Here is a 7557-nt window from a genome sequence, read left to right as displayed (position 1 = left end):
GTAATGCAGAAAAAACGCCTCAAATGAATAGTATTGTATTGCGGCGCTTCTACCTAAACGCCTCAAACTTTGGTAAAATTGCGGGAGTTTAAACGCCGCAAATAATGTGTAACTTTTTTTGATAAATAATATATTATTTTTATATTCAACAATCCCAAAAATATACAACCTGTACTCACGCCACATTTATACAACGTCCAAAAGTGTCATCAACCACCAATAACTTCCAAGAAACTTTGATTTTTACATATAAGTTAAACATCATATGTTTACAAAAATAAACCACCTAATAGTTTCAAGTCTATAATAACTATATCTTTTACACTTCATACGTTACAAAATTGCACCAAAAATATAATAAGGCAATTATATATGATTTTAATAGCATGAAACATCCACAAAAAGAAATCGATGAAGCGTTAATTACACACAATGTTCGGTGAAGTATGATGCCCATTTGTCTCGTATTTCATCAAATTTCTCATCGGTGAAAGGATCTCCACTCAGTGATGTGCAAACCTAACAAAATAATATATATATCATAAAATTAGTTATCTTCGGTTAGATGATCTAAAAAGTTGTTGTCTCCTAGGTCCTCGAACCATGGCTAAGCATGGAAGGGCGAAAACCCTTAGAATCAAGAACCTTGACAACATGACAACAACATTATTCATGACAATAAAGCAACCAAAAATCGTGTGTCTTTCCATCAATAAAACTTAGTCCACTTAAACAATAAAGGTCATATTTTGACTGTTATAGTCATATTCATGACAATAAATGTCATACCCGCGAACTTAGATTGGTACTCTAAACCTTTTAAATGTTTAATATACTTAGTATTAGGTTACTTAGACTCATTCTCATCTACTTTGGTTAAGTTATGTGCGTTTAAGGCTTTATTGATCATTATAGGTCATATTTTGACTATTATAGTCGTTTTTGCTCCCAACTCTAACCCGTGAACTTAGATTGGTATTCTAAACCCTTTAAATGTTTAATATACTTAGTATTAGGTTACTTAGACTCATTCTCGTCTACTTTGGTCAAGTTATGCGCGTTTAAGGCTTTATTGATCATTATAGGTCATATTTTGACTGTTATAGTCGTTTTTGCTCCCAACTCAAACCTGTAAAGTTAGATTGGTATTATAAACCCTTTAAATGTTTAATACACTTAGTATTAGGTTACTTAGACTCATTCTCATCTACTTTGGTCAAGTTATGCGCGTTTAAGGCTTTATTGATCATTATAGGTCATATTTGATTGTTATAGTCGTTTTTGCTCCCAACTCTAACCCGTGAACTTAGATTGGTATTCTAAACCCTTTAAATGTTTAATATACTTAGTATTAGGTTACTTAGACTCATTCTCATCTACTTTGGTCAAGTTATGCGTGTTTAAGGCTTTAATGATCATTATAGGTCATATTTTGACTGTTATAGTCGTTTTTGCTCCCAACTCTAACCCGCGAACTTAGATTGGTATTCTAAACCCTTTAAATGTTTAATATACTTAGTATTAGGTTACTTAGACTCATTCTCATCTACTTTGGTCAAGTTATGCGGGTTACTTAGACTCATTCTCATCTACTTTGGTCAAGTTATGCGCGTTTAAGGCTTTATTGATCATTATAGGTCATATTTTGACTGTTATAGTCGTTTTTGCTCCCAACTCTAACCCGTGAAGTTAGATTGGTATTCTAAACCCTTTAAATGTTTAATATACTTAGTATTAGGTTACTTAGACTCATTCTCATCTACTTTGGTCAAGTTATGCGCGTTTAAGGCTTTATTGATCATTATAGGTCATATTTTGAGTGTTATAGTCGTTTTTGCTCCCAACTCTAACCCGTGAACTTAGATTGGTATTCTAAACCCTTTCAATTTTTAATATACTTAGTATTAGCTTACCTCCACACTGCAACGCTGGTCAACTTTGACCAAAATCTCAAAAAAGTCAATCCTGGTCAACTTTGAACAAAGCTTGAACTGATCAGAACTGAAAGTCTGAAACTGGTCAGAATTGAAAGTCTGATCAGAACAAAGCTTGTGTTTTGTTTCTTTCAACTGCGCCGATATGAATATTCTCCCAGGAAACTGTCATTCCTTCTTATCTTTAACATTTGAGATTTAAATTTTCTGTTTCATGCTTAAACAGACAACTATTTTTAATTTTATGCAAGACCTGTTCTCTTAGGTTCATTGGAAATCAAAGAATTATTGATGCATATAATGTGAACTCCAGTATATGACAATACTAACCATAACCATGTACTTCTGTGTGGTGTTAAGAAATTAGTAAACAGATACAAACTGTAAACCATGTACTTCTGTGTGGTGCTTGTTAAATCAAAATATCAAATTCAAAGAGCTCGATCAGTTCGCATGGTTAAGCAATATAATAAGGCACTCGAGTATTATTAACAGTCTATGGTCAATTCTTGGATAAGAATATGAAATATCTCCTTGAAGTCCAGAAGTAATACTAACATACTATAATTGTAGTTGTAGCATTAGCTTCAGCCCATTACCAGAACTGAGCATACGTTATATCCCAATGATTACTAGTTTACTACACTACATAATTATGAAATAGAATCTCCAGAAAGTTACCTCTCCCGTAAAATATACAGGACGCCCTTCTTTTGCTGCTTTGATTGCGTCAAACTTGCTTCCGTTGGCCTCCCTTATTCTTTGAGCAGCCCACTGAGATGGAACACCCTGCAGAATCGAAAACATTAATCATGATTATCATGAAATCTTTGCTAGACATGCAGAAGCAAGCATTTATGCTCCAATGTATGCATGCGGGCGGCTTGTTTTTATTATTTAAAAAAAAATCTATACTGATAGAGACTAAACTTACTTGGCAGTAAATCACCTCATGAAGTATCGCATATAGTGGGTTCGTGTTGAAACCCCCCCAATTATCAAACAGCCATCCATGAAAGTTTCAAGCAAATAATTGTCATACCAAGTAAATAATAGAGTCAGTGTACTTGAATTACAACCTTACATGTATTGGTTTTACTTACTGCATTCAGAAAGTAATAACTGAGTTGCTTTTGTGCACCTGGAGTTATAACAGGATCCCAGGCTCTCTTAAGCCTGTGAAAAACAGAGGAATTAAGGGAACGAACAAAGAAAAGAAGAAATTGGGAAGACTAAAGAATTACGGTATATAATTAGGGTCATTAATTTTTATGACTAAATAGTGACAAGGAGCTTAACAATTAGTATGCAAACTACACAGGCAGAGATCTCAAAATAGAATAAAAAGATGACATGAATCCTAAATACCTAGGATCAAAAGAATAGAAAACACACACGAACATTCTTTTGTTTACTCTATAAATACACTTCTTTCCACTAGACTGTGAAAAGTTGGATCAAGCATGGAAAGGTTATGGGGAACAAATACTAGTTAAAACTTAGTTAAGATAAACAATACATGGAACATTGCAAAATATACAGTGTCTGTACTCGCAAACTATGCATGAAATCATGCAAAACAATCAAGAGACAAGTACCTAAGTCAATTTACACCTGACCCAAGATAGTCCAAGGCCCAGCTTCTGGAACAATGCTCTCTCTAATGAATTCAACATTGTTCACAATGTTGTCTGCACGGAAATTTTTCAAATATTCAGCCAGATCTTCTGCAGATTTCATTTGCCGCGTAGAAGATGTGTTCAGGGGAGTTGACAAGCCTGTTCCACGCTGTATAAAAACTGCATCAGGTAACTCCAATAGGAAGCCAAGAACCATAACCTAATCCTAATAACAGTATTTGCAAATGAAGCTTCCTAAAAGTGAGCATACTTCAAGAAAAAAGCAGCATTGCAATTTTGCCATTAACACCCTTAAAATCTCAACTAACACAATTTCTATTTAATTAACCAACAGTCAAAAAAAATAAACCTAGTTGTATCATAATAGATGATCATAACACAAAATAGTTTCCATTTCAGAAACTAATGGGTCTAAATGAAGCAAAATGTTCACGAAGCAAAACTAATAGGTATAACTGTGATAAAATGGTGAAGAAAAATGTTCATGTGAAGTAACTCTTAAACATGTCAAGTTTAACATTTCATGGGGTTTATCCGCTAATCAGAATGATCCATGTATCACATTCTATCATAATTTGCCAAAATGAAAGCTTAGTGTGATTATACATAATGATAATATAAACAAGTGAACAAGTCAGAATAATAGCCAGAAATAACTATCTTACTTGAAGTGTTTGATGCACCAACTTCATCAACTGACAAGCAGCAAGGGACACTATACACCTCTTTGACGAAAAAAGCAAATTGACAGCACAATCATTGTATGTGTTATTTATGAACTTAGGTCCTTTGCTGCTAAACTCCTGAGAGCTAATTGTTAGTACGTAATTCCAGCAGATGAGCACAAAGATATAAGACAGGTTGAATGAGACTTACTTCTGGAACAGTAAAGTCACATCGTAGAATCAACTGTCTAGCATTTGCCAGCATTTCTCTCTTTTTCCTCACAGCAAAGTGCACCTCCACGTTATCAGCAAAGTTGTTTAATATTTCATCATTCTTATCAGATTCAGAAATGAACATAACCTCCTTTAAAACAGTCTCAAATTCAGAAGAAAAGTTCACGATCTTCTGAAAATCAACTAACTTTGAAGCATCATCATCTGGATTCATAGAAACTGTATTATTTTCTGAGGCACTTCTTTTGATCCATTGCAGATAATTGAAACAAGTCAAGTGTTTTTGAAAGAAGCAATTGAAGCAGATAGAATGCGCAACATGACTTTCAAAAGGAAGAATACACATTCAGAAACAGATTGGTCTAGCACTAATGAAAACAGGCTGATTCTAAAAGGTTTATCTGATGATAATGCAGATGTACTTATTGTTGATGGGGCATGGAAACACTTAAAGAAGAAAGGGAGTATGATTGCTGCAGTAGGATGGGGTATAGAAGTAAATGGAAGAATTGTGTGTGCAGATGGTCAGAGAGTACAAGCAGTAAATGCTGGACAATCTAAAATGAAGGCAATTTTGGCTGGTATGCAGAAAGCTGTATCTCTTCAAGTTCGATGTTTAACAATTCTCACTGATTGGTACAACAGTATTAAAGCATTAAGGGAGTTTCCTGAATGTAGATTAGAACTGGTTTCAATTTGCAGTGAGATTAGAATGATAGCTGATAGTTTTGAACACTGCTCCATTGTCAAATGTAGTAGAAATAGAGTTAAGTTTGCCCATGATCTGTCTCAAAAAGCTAGAAAATATGGGTGATTCTTCCTTTGTGTGTTTGTATCTTCTGCCAAAAAAAAACAGAGCAGCCTTCTCCTGGCAAAGACCAGTTAATAGACAACACCTGAATCAGTTTAAAGCCAATAAAACCTAGGGTCATATTAGCTCTCCTCAGAGCTAGTCTCATATATCAGGCCATTATCCAGCTGATATAAACCAGTTTAAAGCTAATAAAACCCTGTAAACAGTAGTCAAAGTGTACTGGCGTTATATACAACACCCATGAATAACCTAGGAGCATAAAGGCAAAGGGGGCATGTTGTCACAAATCACAAATAATAAAGCTCTAAATTATTCTGGGACTTGTCCGCAGTAAAGCTTAGCCTACATTAGAACTAATGAGAGGAGGTAGGTGAAGCTTTTGGATGCTATTAAAGGGGAAATCCATAGTTTGGGAGTCATCTAAGTAGGACATGGAAAGTAATAAGTTAGAGACAGAAGTACAACACAGCACCATGCAACCAATTGGTAATTGTATCTTGCCAAAGACCACCCAAGAAAGACGTTCCTAGCTGAAACATAGTAGATAAATAATACGAAAAGAAGTGTAAAAGTTATCTAAATCTATACCAGCAATAACTTGTGCATAACAGCAGATGCTACAACTTAGAACAACAACAACATCAACAACAGATTGTGCATAGCAGCAATAACATCTCATAATAACAGCATAGTATAACAACAACAACAACAACAGATAGCAACAACACAGTATAGTAGAAGCAACAATACATCAGACATCAACATCACAATACATCAGAAGCAACAAATGCCAATCTATTTCAGGAGTTGTTTAATTTCTTCAAATCTCTACAATATGCTGCTCAAAACTAAACCAGAAAAGCTGGTAATTGAGTTCTTTTGTCCTACAGTGAGCTAGTATGATACTCCTACATATGCAATCAAAATTTAGCAACCTCCAACAATAAATAAAGATAGGTTCTAATAAACTTCTTCCACAATAAGACTTCTAGCTAAAGAGCAGACTCAACTATCTGAACTGCGACCTACTTTACACAGAGAGATGAGGGACACACCCTTTGTCGCCTTCTGAAAATTGATTAGTCAGGTGTGTTTCTGGGCTAAGATTCAACGAAGTAGCAAGACTTATCACCTACCACAAGACACTTTTTCCCCTTCCTGGTAAAGATACTAAAAATTTAAGCACCGCCAAGATACATTTATAAAACAAGGGGATTGAAACCTCAGATTTAAGCTAAGTGTATTACTCTATACTCTTGTATTGCCGACGTCTAGTTCCAAAGAGCAACAATGAACAATATAACCGTGTAATATAACTCATATGTTCCTCAACAATAACAATCAAACAACAGTGTCCAACACTACCACTACAATATCAAAACTTAATATACTACAGTATGTACATACATTCTTTAGACTTTATATCACCATAATCAGTAGTCGTACAAGAAAAAGTTGTATAAGTCCAAATTTTCTCAATCATTTGATTGTTTAATTTTAATCACCTAAAGTAGAACTAAGTACTTGCTAAATCACCATAATTTAGTGTATTGAAAAGATCCAACAGCAAGAGATAATGAAAGTTGAAACAAAATAACGATACCATAACAACTCACTCAAGTTAATTATCAGAACAACAAAAATTAATAACTTCAATTTAAAAATTCACCTTCTGAATTATATTATAGCACTTGATGTTGCAACAACCTCCCTGATTTCTGCACTCATTTCAAACCAAACCCAGAAAATATAAATAGACAATTAAAGTAAAACTCATGTTTTAGCAAGTAAAAGTATGTCTTACTGGAATAAAACTCGTGTTTCTCTCAAATTTGAGGTCCTCTTTCTTCCAAGCATCTGACCTAAAAATCAAATTTTCATAATAAATTAGACACACGAAATTACCTGACCTCAAATTCGAAGGATTTTTAAGGTTTTTAAGTGAAAATTTGAAATTGATAATTAGGGTTTTACAGTTTCAGCGGGAGATAGGAGAGGGGAGAGCAAGAGAGAAATAATTCGATAATTCAAACATATTCATGTAAAATTGAGAGACTGAAACAAGGGGAATATAGTAATTGAACGGATAAAATGGCAAGGAGGAGGAGAGACGAGTGGAAGCATAATTTACCTTTAGTAAGAACAGCGACGGTGGATATGAGTTCGAAGGCCAGACAATGACGGTGGAGATGAATCTCAAGCTTCATTTTTCCGGCGAGACTCACTGGTGAAGAAAGAGTTCAGAGTCAGACCCAGTTTAGGGAGGAGGT

General features: G+C 34.6%; 1 long non-coding RNA gene across 1 annotated transcript; it reads right to left on the bottom strand.

Annotated features, from left to right (window-relative positions):
• Window positions 1-212: 212 nt before the first annotated feature.
• Window positions 213-2937, bottom strand: LOC130469185 (uncharacterized). Its single transcript, XR_008929574.1, has 3 exons — window positions 2869-2937; window positions 2616-2723; window positions 213-519 (listed from the first exon to the last, which is right to left on the bottom strand). It is a non-coding gene; the product is annotated as an uncharacterized lncRNA (long non-coding RNA).
• Between the last annotated feature and the right edge of the window lie 4620 nt (window positions 2938-7557).

The sequence above is a fragment of the Spinacia oleracea genome, chromosome 3, assembly GCF_020520425.1.
Source record: "Spinacia oleracea cultivar Varoflay chromosome 3, BTI_SOV_V1, whole genome shotgun sequence".
NCBI classification, from domain to species: domain Eukaryota; kingdom Viridiplantae; phylum Streptophyta; class Magnoliopsida; order Caryophyllales; family Amaranthaceae; genus Spinacia; species Spinacia oleracea.
The sequence above is the reverse complement of the archived record's forward strand: the minus strand, read 5'-3'. Positions and strand labels throughout refer to the sequence as shown.